The sequence below is a fragment of the Dermacentor andersoni genome, chromosome 7 (assembly GCF_023375885.2).
Source record: "Dermacentor andersoni chromosome 7, qqDerAnde1_hic_scaffold, whole genome shotgun sequence".
Lineage (NCBI taxonomy): Eukaryota > Metazoa > Arthropoda > Arachnida > Ixodida > Ixodidae > Dermacentor > Dermacentor andersoni.
The window spans coordinates 63,637,098-63,645,581 of NC_092820.1; the positions used below are offsets into that span (position 1 = coordinate 63,637,098).

General features: G+C 50.0%; 1 long non-coding RNA gene across 1 annotated transcript; it reads right to left on the bottom strand.

Annotated features, from left to right (window-relative positions):
- Positions 1–253: 253 nt before the first annotated feature.
- On the bottom strand, positions 254–5,748 carry LOC140219416 (uncharacterized). The gene is made up of 2 exons (XR_011895674.1): positions 5,416–5,748; positions 254–709 (listed from the first exon to the last, which is right to left on the bottom strand). It is a non-coding gene; the product is annotated as an uncharacterized lncRNA (long non-coding RNA).
- Positions 5,749–8,484: the final 2,736 nt, after the last annotated feature.

Consider the following 8,484-nt stretch of genomic DNA (forward strand, 5'->3'; position numbering starts at 1 on the left):
GCGGATCCTTAGCAAATGCGATTGCCCATTCTAATAACTGCCAACAGTAAAGCACGTGGATTTGTTCTAAATATAACCAAGCGTATTTTCACGGCTGCAAACGGCACCAGTGAACACGAGGTACGAAAGTTACAAGGCGATCTCGTTGCCTTGTCTCTTGTGTTCTCTGGCGCCGTTTGTTGCCATAATGAATCGATTGACTTAACAACACGTTTTGACCAGTATGTTCGTGGCCACGCGATGACGAAAAGAGTCTTGTCGCGCGGCGAAGTTTATTCCAGGATGCAATACTGTAACGGATCGCCTGAGCTGCATGAGGTAGCTTCAAGTTGACCTCCGTCACAAGTGGACGCAGCTCTGTTCGCAACTGGCGACCGAGTCGAATCGGTTCGATCCGACGAGGCAGCGTCGTTCCCGAAGAGAGTGGCTCGTCGCCTTGACGCATCTGGCGCTGCCCTGAGCTCGCATGTCGGCGAAGTACGGGTACTTGACCTGTTGCAGAGTGCACTTGGTAGCAACAGGCGAGTCACACCGGCGACGACTAGTGGCGGTGGTGTTACCGCGTTGTCGACGCCGTGGGCACATCCTGTCGCACTCCTCGCGAGAGCGGTACACCCTCCGGCCTAGGGACGGGCACTTGCCGAGCGGGAAGCTCCACTGGGTGCACGCAGAGCCGTTGTAGTACCACCACGTCTCCGCCACGTCTTGCCTGCAGGGGGCGCAGGCAGTGGTGAGCCCTGACCCTAGATGATCGCCATGTACGGCTAAACGACGCTACTAAGGAAAATAGGTTGAACTATATAAGTCTTCCACTATGCCAAACATAGCCTTCTACACTACCAAATGTCGGCGGCGAGTCGATTTTTTTCGAAGATGATGGGTGATGATATGTTTTATATTTTGTATTGAAGAGAGGCCCGTACCCAGTGGCACATACCAGTGGCACGTACCCAGTTGCCAAATTAGGCGTCCAGAAGGTTCACTTGAAAAGCGGCACATAACCCAGTCACACATCAAGTTGGCGTGAAAGAGGTTAGAATGAGTAAAGCGAGGCGCAAAAGACCAGGACTGAAGGAGGACACAAACGGCAGGACCGGCGCCTGAGGTTAGTTCTGCACGGACATATATAGATACCAGAAATTAAATGAAAGCGTCCGCAGAATTAATTCGCTTTAAAGGGTTGGCAGGGTCGCGCGAACGCAGGGTGAAGGATTGCCAGTTTAGCACGGTTTGAGACCAGCGCCCCTGTTACTCCTTGGCAGAGTATCTACACAAGTGCTTGAAAGTGTTTATCAACGGGTCCTTGGACTGAAGCATTTCCTAACCTAGCGACACCTTTTAGCCATGCGAACGTTTTCGTTCGTTCGTTTATTCCTCGTATATCGTGCTAAGTATACGCGGGTGAACTATATAAGTCTTCCACTATGCCAAACATAACCTTCTACACTACCAAATGTCGGCGGCGAGTCGATTTTTTTTTGAAGATGATGGGTGATGATATGTTTTATATTTTGTATGGAAGAGAGGCCCGTACCCAGTGGCACATACCAGTGGCACGTACCCAGTTGCCAAATTAGGCGTCCAGAAGGTTCACTTGAAAAGCGGCACATAACCCAGTCACACATGCTCAAGTTGGCGTGAAAGAGGTTAGAATGAGTAAAGCGAGGCGCAAAAGACCAGGACTGAAGGAGGACACAAACGGCAGGACCGGCGCCTGAGGTTAGTTCTGCACGGACATATATAGATACCAGAAATAAAATGAAAGCGTCCGCAGAATTAATTCGCTTTAAAGGGTGCACGACGCAGCACGTAAGCGAACTCCAGCTGTGCAGAAGGAACAGCGCCCTAGCAGTGACCAGGTGTCTCACAACGGTGGCGTGACGTGGGCCGCCAGTGATTTCGTTGCATCTCGTGGCATACGTCTATTGTGTTCATCGTAACCTACCGCATATATAGGCACTGTGCGCTGCAGCTTCGAACAGAGCAAGTGGCGTGTGCACATTGAGGAGGAGTACTAATCAGCCATCTAGGAGCAAGCTGGCGCACGGCGGAAAGCACGGTGCTTCGCAGAGGCTACGTCGAATAGCGGCAGAAATGTGTCGCGCCGCATTCTTTCGGCCGTAATTGTTGGAAAAAAGAAAGAAAAACAGTGATAGAAACACACAGTGAATAAGGCGCCAATGAGTAAGTGTCACAAACGTTTTGTAATTCCCTGAAAAGAAAAGTAGACCCCGTATAGCGGATCATACTTAGGGAGCGTGCCTCCCCATGTTATCATTCATAGAATGACACGAGTACATGAAATTCCGTAGATTACGCTGCCATCCTACATGAATACTATCGTAGCTAGTATTCATAATATTCATAGTATTCGTAGCTAGTATTCAACGTAGCTAAAACGTTGAAGAGACTTTTCGCTGCTTAGAAGCGGATATTCTGCTTAGCTGATAACTGTACAAAAATAGGTCCCTCCCGTTTATCACCTCAAACTCAGCCGCATAATAAAGCGAACGGTTGTCTTGCATCTGCTTAATCTGCTTTATCGAGCAAAAGTTGCTTTAGCGAGCGAAAACTGTTTTTATGTGCGGAAATACACATTTTCCGCTTATGTAAACCAGCTCACACCTTGCGCAGCCTGCACCCGACAACGCTACGCGCGAGGAATTTCCTGCAGAAAAGCGAATAATTTTGAATTAAAATGTCCTTCCGAAGAACCATCCAAAAATGTTCATTATGAAGCTCAGCAACAATGGCGTTTTAAAAAATTGGAATTGAAAAACATTATTGCAAGACACATTCACAAAATCCCGCACTCGATCGCTTTCCGCTAGGCAGATCATTCACCGCTTACATATTGAAAAGCTTAGCATTATACGTAAATCTGCGGAACGGTGTCGTTAATCTGATTTCTTTCAGATAACTGTCGAGCTTCTCTTTCTACATTTAAAAGGAAAAATAAAAAAAAAATAAACGAATAAACTATGAGGCCTCGTACTAAGTTTAATCCACTGAGGAGAAATTTGGGTGTCCGAAGGTACGCTAGATAACGCAGTGCGCGCCGATGGTGACTACAAAATGTAGACACTGACGATGCTGGTGCCAATTTTAGAAACGTTATTGGCTTGAAGTTCCGTACGTACAAAACCAACCTAACAGCATCAGCCAACAGAAACGTGAGATTTCTCACGGCATAGGGATTGTGTAAAGGCGAAGACACTAAGCAAGTGAGTACAGCCGGCGTGACCGCCTCAATTAGCCAATATATACCCACTAGATAATTTAATTCACTTCTTCAATATTGCCTGCCGGTGGACAGGGCTTCGCCACACAGCATACTGAGAGTAATAGTTTTTTTTCCGCAATGTATTCGATTGCGCATTGCGTGGCTATGTGGCTTCCATAATCGGGCACGGGCCGGGCCGCGCTAGCGGCGCGTCAGGTTGCGACGGTTATGTGAGCTCCGCGCTTTATCAGTAGCGCTGGGTGTTGGGGAGCAGCAGCGCCACGAGGCTAGCTCACGACGCCTGCAACTAGACAGAAAAATTAGGCATCGGAAAATAAGTCAAACAGGCCTTCTTACACTACACGGAGCGATCAAATAGCAGTGTGTACCCCTGGAAATGCCGCCGAATCGAACCTTCGACCTCGTATTTAGCAGCGCAACGTCATCGAAACTGAGATACCGCGGAGGACGGCGCTGCTATTTCACACCGCCTCAAAGCGCTAGCTGCCAAAGGGACGGATTGGGAGCAAGTGGCGCTCTCTTAATTTTTTAAGTAAATCGTTGCTACGCGATGCAACACACCCTACAAGACTCTGAAAACACTTTAGTTGCACGAGGAAAGGATTAGTGCGGTTGCTTTCTAGTAGCGTGCAGGAGTCTGTGGTCGAAAGGGTAGATCGTCGGGCCGCTGTTCCGGGCGATACAAAATCAAAGTGCAATATCGGAGAGAGATTGAATATAATGAAAACTGGCCCGGAAGTTTTCCTTCGGGGCGAAACGGGGGAAAAGGGGATTAACCCCTGTCCCGTCGCACTCTCCCTCGATGATGATGACGATGCTGGTGCCTCAGGTGAAGGCGATATCGGACACGCAATTTATTTACTGAGCGACAGCTCGTGTCCTGCCATCGAGGCGAGAAACCGAGCGACCAACGCAGCCACGCAAATACCCGGGGAGGCAGGCGAAGAAAGCGCCTCTAAAGGACCGCTAAGGAGAAACACTGTTTAAACCGGCGAAGTAGCACAGCGAAACTTTCTTTGCCTGCGATCCCATGGTTTCACCTGGGTCGGTTTGGTGTGTCGGTAAATCGTGGTTGAGTTCTCGCCGAATCGACTGCATCTGACTCCTAAAAAACAAAAACGAGAGAGTTTAGCAGTGGGATTAGAACAGCGGCTCGACAGCGCAGCAGCCCGATGTTTTAGACATCTGGTCTTAAACGCACATACGCTGCTGTTATGCCGACACCAGCTAGCTCTTCTTCAGATCGCGACGTGTTGATTATAATGATTTACAAACTATAATACACATCCACAAGGACGAATTTGCCAAGAAGCTGGCGGTACAAATTTTGGCCGCCACTAGCTCTTTGTAATGATCGCCACGTGTTTATGATGATTATGATTTCCACACTACGGGGTATGTCCGTAAAGCGGGTGGTACATGTCAGTGCCACCAACTTGCTCTTTAATACGATCGCCGCGTCCTGACGATGATTTACTTTCCATACTATGGCACATGACCACAACGGGCGATCAGCCAAGAAGTGGCCGGTACATCTAAAATAAATAAGGAGAAAATAAGACATACAAGCTAACACAAGTTTCTTGACATTGCGTAGCAGGGGTGCGTGAGAGCTCACGGGCGAGCCAGTTTCCTTTACGCCGATGACTCAGTAACGACATGCACAAATTTATCGCATTGGGTTAATCACTTTACGAACGCGTCTATTCACGCACATTCCAGCATGTGCGTTGGACCTGCACTATTTTTTTATCTTCATATTCGTTCATATCGCGAAGGCGTGTTGTTTAATAGAAGAAAAAGAAATCAAGATCTTATATCGAGGTCATTGTGGCTCAGTATTCCTGAAACCCAATAAGTTCTTTTTTTTTGGCTTTTTAGAATACATTGTGGCCAAGTTTTACCGATTGAAAGGTAACTACGCCTAAGAAAGCTCTGTCGCAATCCTATATGTCACGTTGCGGTTTTCAGGGAATTTCAACGCGACACCAGCCCCCCCTCTTCCGTTGTCTTTTTTGGCCTACCATACCTCTTCTCCCTGTAACACTGACTTGTTTGGCATTGTAGAAGGATAATTTACAAATACAGATCAAGTTACGTCTCTGCTTAGTTTTTTTTTTTGAAACACTTCTAGTGGACTGTTTCAGCGCCGCTTGCGCGGCTCCGCTTACCCACGATAATGCGGAACTAGGCCAGCCCTGTAACGGTCAACCGCAAGGCTGGGCGAAAGTTTTCCCGCTGTTCCCCGTCGTGCGGATGCTCACCTCGCGCAAGTGGCGAAGAGGGTGCTCTCGTAGCAGCGGTCGTGCGGTTCTCCGCCGTCCGCGCGCACGCAGCTGGCCAGGCAGCTGCCGAGGTTCGGGAAGCGGTTGGCGCCGCGGTTGCACAGGTGCATGCCGTCCTCCGCCGCGGAGAGGCAGGCGTGCGACGAGGCGCTGTAGTAGACCTCGCTCGCCCCAGCACCAGCGGTGCAGTAGGTGTAGAAGTGGCTGCCGCACTCGTGCGGAAGCTGCTGGGACAGAGAAGGCAGTGGCCGGCTGTGTTCGTACAAGATGCTTCAACTTAGAATTTAGAGGAGGTGGCCATGACTGCTTAGGTCAAGTATGACCGCTCCGCTGGCCACTGTGATTGGAAATAAAGAGAGCACACGCGTCTGCCAGTACTAACGTGGTGAAGGTTCTCAGAAAAAGTAAGGGAACCTCTGCACGCTTTGAGTGACGAAGGCATGTCAGGAGGCGAGAGCTCAGGCATTTCAGCGGGGTAGGCTTATGATGTCAGGTGCGACCACCAGCGACGTGGTGACGGCACTGGAAGCCACGTGCTTGAAAAATGGAAGATTCTTGTATTTCAGAAGGCAAGGACGTGGACGTACGAAAGGACACACGCTGCTTAAGTTTCACGCAGGAGTCGCGCAAATCTCCTTCTATGGTAAAAATGAGCCAATTCGTCGTAGATTCTGGTAAGTTCGACACTGGCTACGCTGTGCGTTAACAACGTGTTCGGGGGCAATAAAAGGATCTTGCCCACTCGTTTGTGTGTGATCTGTGCTTCACTGTCAACGCTGATGAAGAATGCTTGCGCAGTTTTTAGCACCTCAACATTGCAGCAGCACAATGGCTTGCAACAGCGATAAAAAGGTCAGTGTAACGTTTCGTGGGTGCAGGTTAAACGGTTGCGCAAGCGTTATGCATGGCGATTTTCGTAGTGACAACTTAACGAAATACACAGAAGTCAAAGAAACGTGAAAAGCGATATTTACAACATAATTCATTATCAAAATAGAACACGCACACACACACACACACACACACACGCACACACGCACGCACGCACGCACGCACGCACACACACACACACGCACACACACACACACACACACACACACACACACACACACACACACACGCACACACGCACGCACGCACGCGCACACACACACACGCACACGCACACACGCACACGCACACGCACACACGCACACGCACGCACGCACGCACGCGCGCTAAACCACATTGAAATAAAATATAGCTTCGCCTATAAGAGTGGAATGTGACAGCATTCAAAGATCCCTGACTGCTTTTCACGCCTCCCGGTAACTGCAGCCCATGCAACCGTAATGTTTTCCTAGAAATGCTGGCGGCGAACCATATGCACGAAGGCGAGCTTTGTTTTTTTCTGGTTGTGTTTGGGTTTCGATAAAACAGAATTATGTGTTCTCGTATATTCAAATTACAGTCCGACGCTATCATTTCTGTAGCTTGTGTGCAGGTTTACAAACATTCTGATGCATTTTACTTTTAGAAATTCAATTAATTCATTAACGTGCCTCTGCGTCACGACGAGGGCCTGCGTGGATCGAGATGCGTGGTTCGGGACGATTTTTCTAATACAGATATCGTCGCCAGCACCGACGCCAACACCGACGCCGGACCTTTACGCGATCGCGTTAAAAATGTTCCAGTGACACTAAAATGTGCCCTGTCTAAGAACTAGAATCTAGCACGTCGAAGTCGGCAACTCATGCTTTTGTGGCTTCGATGCTATCGTGATAAAACCGCATGATGAATGGTATGTGCGTGCACGACCTTCCTTTTGAATCCCCCTCTCTTCCCCCTCTCCAATACCTTCAAATTGTCAAATACCTGCGGTTCTTAACGGTCATTTAGACTCTTTTCTAGCTCGCACTATTTGCTTTCGCTACAACAATCCGTCAATTGTATTTTCTACAGAGTGTGACGGTGGTCCAGATGCTCGCGTTGTTCCTGAATCTGAAATGATGTTATTTTTTTTTGATCAACACGGTATCTGTGGCGCAGCTTACCGTTCGGTTCCCACTATGTCGCCGCATGTTCGTCGCAGTGCGTGTCCCCGGCTTTGTCGCAGTGCTGGCGGACATACCGCGCTGCGAAGCGGTTGGCAGAAGTCGCCGCTGATCGGTGACTTTGTGTGGTCTGGATGCCTTTGCGCGCAGACGAAAGGTCACGTCCTGTAGTGTTCTCACCGGAGCCTTGAGGGGCGGCAGTGGCATGGCGTTCCTTATGCCTCCTGAGTATAACTTCTCCACCACGCGCGACATTTCTGAGGTGCCGGTGTCAATGATTGGAGCCGACAACTCGACTGCCAACGCCACTACTATGACGACGGCCAAGAGGGCAGCTGTCAGCGCTGCAACGCCGGCGTTGCGCATGGTCGAACGCGTTGATGTTGGGCCGTCGTCGTACGTCGGTCCTTCCGGAATGGCTTCCTGGTGCGGGTAGGGTCGGAAGGTTTGGGACGCCCTGCTGCCAAGTGAAGGCTTCACCCAATAGGTACCGCCCGCCGTCTCGGTCTGTTCCGTGAACGGGCCAGTCATTACTGGCAGCGGACGTTCAAACAAGGCACGCGCAGACGAAGGTATCGGTGCGCCGACGGACCCATAGTACATGCCGTGCTGGGTCCAGTGGGCGGCACGACCTCCGTAAGGGTAGGCCGCGAACAGTGGGCCTTCCGTGGCTGGTTCGAAAACCGGAGCCGCGGAGGGCCCGGTCACGTGAGTGGTGCTCTCTTCGACGTAAGGGACGGCAAACGAGACCCGACGTTCCCGAAATTGCGAAGAAGGCGCGCGCAGGGCGGACTTTGGGTGGTTCTTCGAAGCGCCGACCATGTTGTCCTTGAACCGACAGGAAAAATGGCTCAGCTCCTCGAGATTTTTCTTCTTCTTTCTCTTGGTGATAGGGGCTTTCCTACTGATATGTACTGTG